The sequence below is a fragment of the Pinus tabuliformis genome, chromosome 1_2 (genome assembly GCF_031772625.1).
Source record: "Pinus tabuliformis cultivar Carrire ecotype Pingquan chromosome 1_2, CPIR1, whole genome shotgun sequence".
Classification (NCBI taxonomy): Eukaryota; Viridiplantae; Streptophyta; class Pinopsida; order Pinales; family Pinaceae; genus Pinus; species Pinus tabuliformis.
In genome coordinates, this window is record NC_142298.1 from 610,714,555 (window position 1) to 610,724,187 (window position 9,633).

Sequence of the window (9,633 nt, forward strand, 5' to 3'; positions counted from 1 at the left end):
CCCAGGAGAAAGAGGAGCCTTCCTTCAAAAGTTGAGTGACCTGAGAAATTTATACCCAGATGATTTATGGGTAGTAGGGGGGGACTTCAATATGATCACCACCCTAGGGGAAAAGAAGGGAGGAATGAGAAGAGAAGATGCAGATATGGAAGCCTTTAGTGAAACCATTACAAATTTATGTCTAGTGGATATAGACACAATCAATGGGATTCATACCTGGAATAACAGAAGAGGAGGGGTGCACCAAATAGCATGCCACCTAGACAGATTCCTAATCTCAAAACAACTGATGAGAAAAGACATCTTCATAGAAGCATCAATACTCCCATGTATGGGGTCGGACCACTGGCCGGTCCACCTGGAAGTGGATCTAAAAGATCAGCCCAAGAACATGCCCTTTAGGTTCGAATCTTTCTGGCTCAGGGACCCTGATATCCTAAAACAAATGGAGGAATGGTGGACACAAAGTGTCTAACAGGGGAGAAATAGGATGCATACCTTCCAACTGAACCTAAAAGATCTAAAAAAGAGGTTTAGAAATTGGAATAAGGAGGAGTTCAGACATATTCTCAAAGATAAAATTGAACTCAGTAAGCGTATGGTGGTCGTCCAACAAAAAATGATACAAGATGGAAGGTTGGAAGACCTGGTGCGAGAGGAAGGATTACTGATCAATCAGATAGAGGAAAGAAGATAATAAGAGGAAATCCTATGGAAGCAAAAATCACGGGTTCAGTGGTTGAGGGAAGGAGAACGAAACACGAGATTCTTCCATAAAGCTATGGTGCATCACCAATAGCATAACCACATTTACTCTATTAAAGATGTAGAAGGACAACATAAAATACAACATGCTGAAATGGAAGAACTTTTGGCCAACCATTTCAAATACCTGCTCACAGAGAATGTTGACAACAGAATGGAAGCCATCCAAAGAATCAAGCAGTACATCCCCAAGTAGATAACAAATGACCAGAATATGGCCCTAATGAGAGTTGTTTCCAAAGAAGAAGTAGAAGAAATAGTAAAAGGAATGCAGAAGAATAAATCCCCTCGCCCAGACAGATTCACTGCTGAGTTCTACCAAGCCACGTGCCCATTCATGGGACAAGACATCTTGGAGGTCATGGAGGAATAAATATGTAATCAAAAGGTATGTCCAAGCCTCAACTCTACTTTTATTGCCTTGATTCCTAAGTCTGCTAAGTTTGATGATCCTCAAGGGTTTCAACCAATTTCCATGTGTAATGTCATCTACAAGATTATCGCCAATCTAATTGTCAAACGCCTGAAACCCCTTGTTCTGAGTCTCAAAACAAACATGCTTTGTAGAAGATTGTCAAATCCTCGATGGCTTCATTTCATCCCAAGAGGTAGTCCACTCCCTTAAGTCCCAGAAGCTCTCGGGCATGATGATAAAACTAGATCTATCCAAAGCTTATGACAGACTTAGTTGGGGCTACCTTTCGAGCACTCTCAAAGCCTATGGCTTTGCCCAAAGATGGATCAACTCGATCTTAGCCATGATATCCTATTCAGTCTTTTCCATCTTGCAAAATGGAACCCCCACTATGGCCTTCAACCCATCCCAAGGGTTGAGATAGGGGGACTCGATCTCACCCTTCTTGTTCATCCTAGCAGTAGACAGGCTTGGCTGGTATATAAAGTAGAAGGTCCACACCTCCAAAATTCAAGGGCTAAGAATATGGGGAAATGACATGCCTATCACCCACCAGCAATTCGTGGATGACATTATGCTCTTCTGTCAAGCCACCGTGAGGGAAGCTCAAAGTATAAGAGATATCCTTAACACCTTCATGGAAGCCTTGGGAACCAAGATCAATAATGACAAATCCTACATTTTCTTTTTCAACACTCAAGGAAATGTTAAGGCCTACCTCACTAGAATCCCTGGTTTTAACAATGGCAACTTTCCATCCAAATAGTTGGGTATTTCACTCTTAGATAACCCTCTAAGAAATAACTGCTGGCAAAATATACTCCAAAAGTTACAAGGAAAACTCAAGTGCTGGACCTTTAGATCTCTAAATATTGTGGTCAGAATAGTTCTCCTCAAAGCAGTTCTCTAGTTGATTCCTATATACCAACTATTTAGAATGGTGGCCCCAAAAGGAGCATGCGCCAAGATGGTAGACATTTAAAAAAAATCCTATGGGGAGGAGCCCAACAGACCAGGAAATGGCCATTGGTGTCGTGGCAGGGTCTAGTTAAGAGGAAAGAGGAAGGCAGATTAGGTCTCAGAGATCCATACCTCCTGAACCAAACCATGAGAGCCAAACTATGGTGGCGATGGATGGGTGGGGGAGTTGATCTATGGAAACAAATATGGACTCGTAAGTATAACATGCCTGTGAGAACTGAGGATATCCTTAGATATCAAGACCCTCCTAAGGGTTCTGTGATTTGGAATTTGGCGGCCCGGAATAGACACCTTATCCAACAACATGCCTTCTGGGAGGTCTGTAATGATAAAACAACTCGATTCTGGATGGAATCATGGTAGCAAAGAGGGAAACTGGTGGAAAAATAGGAAATCAAGGAAATATATCAGCAGACCCGGGATAACAATATGCAGGTGGTGGAACAGTATTGGAAGGAAGAGCAAGGTGAGTAAAGTTGGAGAATATGGAAGATAAGAGAGGATTGGGAACAAGCGGCTGACACAGATCAATGGGACAACTTAGATAAAGAACTAAGGACAAGGCAGATAATGATCCATCAAGACCCAAACATTTTGAGATGGGGCTACACTACCAAAGGAACCTTCACCATAAGTGAAGCCTATGATATCCAAGCTTGACAAGAATAGGAAGGATATGACATCATATGGAAAAAGGTCTAGAAAGGGGGGTGTTGGCCAAAGGTAACCCACTTCCTCTAGATGGTCAGCAAAGGACACATATTGACCTGGGATTAGTTACAAAGAAGAGGCTTCTAGGGGCCCTCCTTCTATTGGTTATGCCACCAAAATAGGGTAGAAATGGAACATATCCTCAACAACTGCCCATTTGCGGAGCAGAGATGGAGACAAATGCAAGGAGTTTTTGAGAGGATGGAGAGAGACCAAAACTATATCAAAGGAACAATCCTATTATGGTGAACCCATATCTATTCAAGCCAGGTAGTAAATAGGGCTTGGAACCTAGGCCTTGGATTCACCCTATGGGCCATATGGAAGGAGAGAAACCATAGAATTTTCAAGAAAAAAACAACCTCACAGGAAAAGTATGGGAAGGTATTGCCTAGAACATAAGGCAAATGTCATCCCTAGAAGCCCAAATATTACAAAAGCTAAACCTAGCACTGAGGATGTTTGACAACAAAGCATGGAAGACAATCAACATGGGCATGAGCTTTGGGTCCCATTTTACCCCTCCGGAAGAAGGGTTCATAAAAATCAACTTCGATGGGGCCTCCAAAGGTAACCCAGGAGAGGCAGGCCTCGGGGGCCTCTTTAGAGACTCCTAGGCTAACACCCATCTCATCTATGCAGAAAGCTATGGGATCGCCAGTAACAATGAGGTGAAGTTTGTTGTAGTTCGATAGGGCCTCCTAATAGCTGTCAGAATGGGGTACATAAACCTAGAAGTGGAAGGGGACTCAAGCTTGGTAATCAACACAGTGGCAAAATTAAAAAATGGCACTAAGTGGGACAAACTTAGCCAGAGTTGGAGGACTGCAAGACTGATCCAGGAGATAGGAGAAATCATTCCCAAATTTGATTACATTCAGGTCAAACATGTCCGGAGAGATGGAAACAAGGGGGACGATTTCTTGGCTAACTGGGGGTGTAACGATCAGCAGGATCAGATAGAAAAACATTGGCCAGTTCGACGAAGTGACATAGCCTTTGAAACCTTGGAGGCAATTCTAGAACAAGACCTTAGGCAGAGCCAGGAGAACCAGAGCCAAGCAATCCAAGCTCTCGATCGGGATGAGAGAGGGTGTCAGAGGCGACAAGCTTTGATTTGATAGGGTTAGTACAAGGAAAATAACTACTGTCGTCCCCCACATGCTTAAGGTAGGGGGTGCGGTGTCCTTAGCCATGAAGGCATGGTCAATTGGCTGGCAAGGTGGAAGAGGGAGGAATAAGGCAGGGTGGCAGAGGTGGGAATGACATTCGACGTGCTGGGCAGGAGAAAATTGTAGTGGAGAAGGAAGGTGTCTCAGAGCTGAAGAGGGGCGAAGGCACCTTTGCTGTGGGCTAGCAACGGTTCTATGGTATGTAATTCAGTCTCATTCCTACTTCATTTCTATGATCTGGTTGGATTCCTGCATCAATTACATGAGCTAGTGGGGGTTTCGCTAGGGGAAGGGAGGGGCAAGAGGTCATCCCAATGGGGCTTAGCACTGTATGGGAGAAATAGGGGGAGGAAAGGGAGGGCCATGGCCTGGCTCTGCATTTTATTTTTATCGCATTTAAGTCAAAGTATCGGCAGTGGCATTGGTAATGTTGGGTTGAGCTGAGACACATGCCCCTACTTAGCTTCTCAGACCAGGGGTATAGGGAATAATGGGCGTGCCATGTCTAGGGGACTAAGTGGTGAAGGGAGAGGTAGGAAATAGTCACAGGCAGGGGGTCGGGATATTAGCTATGTCAGTAATTCACTGAGAAAACCTTATCATCTGCATCTGCATGTTAGTAAGAGCGCAACTACAGACCATGGGTGGTATATGGGATAGAGGGGCAAGAATAACCATGGTGGGAAGCTACTGGTTGAGGGAGTTGCATGTGAGTATGATAGAAATCACAGAGCTAGGCTCTAGATGGGCCTGAAGGCTTGGCTCTAGCTATAGGGGGATGATAGGAAATTACACCATGGCAAGGGGGAGGGGCACTGTGACGAGCCCGAGGAACGTGATCAAAACCCAATTCACCTAGCCACTTGTGGGCACTAGGACACCTTAATCCATAGAAGGCGAAGCATGGAAGAGAGGCATGGTATGAGAATTTGCGTCGAGATGATGTGAATGGGTTAATGGAACTAACGTTGTTTGACTGTCTATAGGGCATCATTGAATAGGGTATGGCTCCAGCAAAGAGAGGGTGTGGTCATGGCAGTAGGGGCCAGGCCCACTAGGCATCTAGGAGACCGAGCACAACAGAATGTCGCAGGGGTCGTAAGCCTATTGAGCACCTCATATCAGAAGCAGCAACGACATACCGGGATGAAACGAATGAAGGCATCTGGAAGTTGATTGACGACTAGGAAGCAGAGATAAAACATGAAAGTGAACCAAATGAGGAGATAGAAGACTAGAGGACGATGGTTCCTGATCCGGGGAATACACGAGGTAGAATTACGTAGTTCAAACACACCCTGTACTTGTACATCTTGATGAAAAGTCTGCTTGGCAAATTGATGGAACAAATCTTTGTGGGGATGGTAGTCATAATGCAGGGCCTACCCAGTTATAAAAAGACATGGAGAAAATCCTATTTTAGCTGAACAAACATGACATCAGGATGGATCATATTGACCATCACATCCCTTGCATCTTGGAGCTAAATGGAATTCCATGGGAAATTGTTGAAGATCCTGCTCCTATACCCTCTATCTCTGATGAGAAAAATTACCAGAAAGACTAGATTCATCATGCTTAGTTTTTGTTTATGTGGGTAGCTTTTAAATTTCTTGTTGCATATGTCAGTTGTTATAGTTATATAGTATTTGGACACGAGACTGAGACTTACCTAGATTTGCTAGAAAGACAAAATAAATTTTGCTTTTGGATGGCATATAATGCTGACCAGTGGCCAACAGACTTGGTTTCCCCTCGGGGCAAGTTGAGGCCACCCGGTAAATCTGTATGGTGTAAATTTGCCTAATATATAATAGAAAATGGATGGACCTGCCAAGATTTACAAAAAAAATAATTATATATCCTTGATATATCATTATGTGTGGCGATCATTATCATTATCCTAGAATAATTTAGTTAATAACTACTATGATTAACTTGAATATAAGTTGAGGACTAAAGAAGAGTTGATTGAGCCTTACGAGCTAACTCTTAAGTATGGTTATGAGAGAAGAAAACTATTTGACCTATCCCAACGAAGGAGAGCATGACATTCAATAGGGAGATCTTGAAATTATGTAGGATTGCTTCAATCAAGCTATTGAGTATGGGAAGCCACCTATTGAAATTACTTCTAAGAAAAAAATTAGTTAAATATAATAGGTCACTATGGAGAATGATAATTTCTATTATCAATAAATCATTTTAATTATTAAATATATGATTTTAACCAATAAAAATTTTCAAAAATATTCCATAAAATTATATTCTATTCCATTGAAAACTTATAGGGATACATTGGCAATATAACAAATAATAGCTTCTCTAATTATGGATTGTTAATGGATCTTCTTAGTAGGGATAAAATCCATCCACATGTATTTCATTAATGATATATGAATGATGATTTATAATGGATGGATGAAATTTGATATGGAACATAACAAGGAGTATCAATGGATGGATAAATATCTATACCATATATAAAGATATATATTTATCCATCTAGAACAATGTAATAGTCACTGAGAAATGCATTTTACATCACACTAGAAAGACTTTTATCAGAATGACAACTATCCACAGTCCATTGAGAACCTCATGGATATATCATAATAAAATTGAACACCTCCCTCATCAACTCTCCTATCATAGTTAGTCTACTCCTAAACTAGAAAATAATGAGAGAAACGAGTTGAGTTATATCTACTGACAATTCACTAATTCCTATTGGTGGGCTTCTTATTTATGCCCCATCTAGAAAATGGAGAAATCAATGATCATTCATTCATTATAACTAGAAGTAAAGATGATAGTGGAGAGCGATTCTATAAAAACCTCTCAACCTGAGCTTTTCTCAAAGATGTTAAGTAAAGGCCTTGATACTACCACTTAGATTTGAAACTTGCATGTTGACGTTCATAATGTTGATAGCCATATTGATGATTTAGAAAATATTTCTCACAAAGTATTTAGAGTTCATTTTGTTCAAATAGCCATCATCTTTATTTGGTTGAGTGTGATGTACTTTCATGGTGTTTATTTCTCCATTTATGAAGCATGGCTAGGCAATACCACTCACATTAGCCCTAGTGCACAAGAAACATTGAATGGGGATATAGATGGAGGTTTTGGAGGGATAAAAATAACCTGTAGGTTCTTCCATATTTTGTGAGAATATGAAATAATTAGTGAATTATAACTTTATTTCACTATAATTGTTGCATTGGTCTTTTTAGTGTTAATTTCTTTTCTAGTTGGTTCCATTATGACAAAGTTACCCCAAATTTCGTTCTTGTTTCTAAGATGTAGAATCCATGTTGAACCATCATTCAGTAGGTTGGTGAGGACATGGTTCTTTATGTTGGAACAGACACCAGGTGCAAGTCTCTTTACCCATTAACCAACTTCTAGATGCTAGAGTGGATCCTAAAGAGGTACCACTTCCTCTGGAATTTATTTTGAATTGTGATCTTTTGGCTCAACTTTATCCCATTTTTTGGGCAGTTGGCCCTTTTTTTACCCTAATATGGTCACAATATTTAGAATTTTAGACTTTTTCTTGGAGGATTAAAACCAGTAATGGTGATTTTTGGTTGAAAAATGTTTTGCATCATCATTTGGTTATTGTACTTATTTTCCTGATAGTTAGTCATATGTATAAGACTAATTTGATAAATGGCCATAACCTCAAGGATATTTAGAAGCTCATAAAGATATGTTCAAGTAAATAGGGTATTCCAAATAGGATGAATGCATTTAGTAAATATTTGCACAACTAGATCAAAGATCACAATGTTGGTATTTTTAAATGGTTAAAACTTTGGTACTTTTAAATGGTTAAAACCTTATGGGAGAGAAAAAATCAACAACCCCAACCAACACAACCACTTGAGTAAAAGTTATTAATGCAAAAGAAAATATTTTACATAAGAGAGTTCTTACTATCAATAATCAGCCATGACCCTCCATGCCATTTAAATAGAGAGCATGCAATTGAGTGTGAATCCATGGATCAATAGTTATTAATATCACGGAGAATATAAACCATTGGATCATTCTATGTCTATAACATATCATGATCTTCAAATTACAATGCAACTAATGCATCCTAAAGATAAATTTGAACTTAAATAACACCTAAGTTTCTAAATATCCTAACGAGGTATGTACGAGATCCTAACTACCTCATGACATGCTCAATTATATATTAACTTAGAAATTTTAGGATCTTTAGTTATTGACATAACTCACCACATGTACCGAACTCTATCTATGCCTCACTATTAACTATGGTACCCAACTCTCTTTATTCACAGATCATATGTGGATTGGTGGGTTTATCATAGTTCATTCATTGCACATATAGTGATTTTTATGGTAAGAGACTATGAATCAACAACTTAATACAACAATTTATTAAATCATGTTCTTAAACATTGTGATGCAATTGTATCACACCTCAACTAGGTATTTATATGCCTAGGCCTCCATACTTTTGGTTGGAATATTCATGATGATACTGTGAGTGCCCAAGGGAATCCTCAAGATATGTTCTCAAATATTGTTATACAATTACAACCTATCTTTTGCCAATGGATACAAAACGCTCATTCTTTAGTACCTAGTTCAATATATCCTAGTGCAATAGAAAGTACCATGTCAACCAAGGGAGGTGGTGATTTGGTGATCATAAGTTCCATAGTTTCTTTTTTACTAATTCCATTACGAACTATAAATTTCTTGGTGCATCAAATTCATGCATTTACTATCCATGTGACTATTTTGATCATACCTAAAGGTGCGCTATTGATCATATTTCCCATTTAATATCTAATTGTGGTGGACCTGGAAGAGGAGAAACATGTCAAGTATCTACATGTTTTCCTTGCTTTGTTTTAGAGGTACAATGTTATTTATGTAGTAATACATAATTTTAGTTAGATATTTATGTTTGATGTTTGGGGTAGTATAAGTGATTAAGGAGTGGTAACTCATATTATATGAGAGAATATGCATATAGTTCAATTATGATTAATAGGTGGCTCCATGCTTGTCTATTGACACAATCCTCACAAGTGATCCAATCATGTGGTTCTTCATTATCTACATATGGCCTTTCATTTGTAGGTTCTCACTTTGTTTAGGCCTTTACTTTAATGTTTTTATTGATCATCCATCGATATTAAAAAGAAATCATTGAACCTATTATTTTGGCCCATGAAATATTGAAGGTTTCTCCTATTATCCATCCCTGAGCCTTGGGCATTATATAGGGATGTGTTGTAGAAGGAGCTCATTTAGGATTTTTGATGGAAACATCCCAAAATAGGAATTCTTCCTAGGAAGAATTATTACAGTAGGTTAATGGCTACGGGGATTTTAAAAGCCTTATGACATCAATATTTCCAAAGTTCATTGAAGGCTTGATCCAAGATCCAAATACTCATCATATTGTGTTTGGTATTGTGATGAAACATGACCTTGAGAGCCATGATGACATTATTAAAAAACATGTTTATCATGACATTTTTGTTTCACTTTGATAAGTTGACATTAGTATTTTTGTGGACCTATATTAAATTGTTC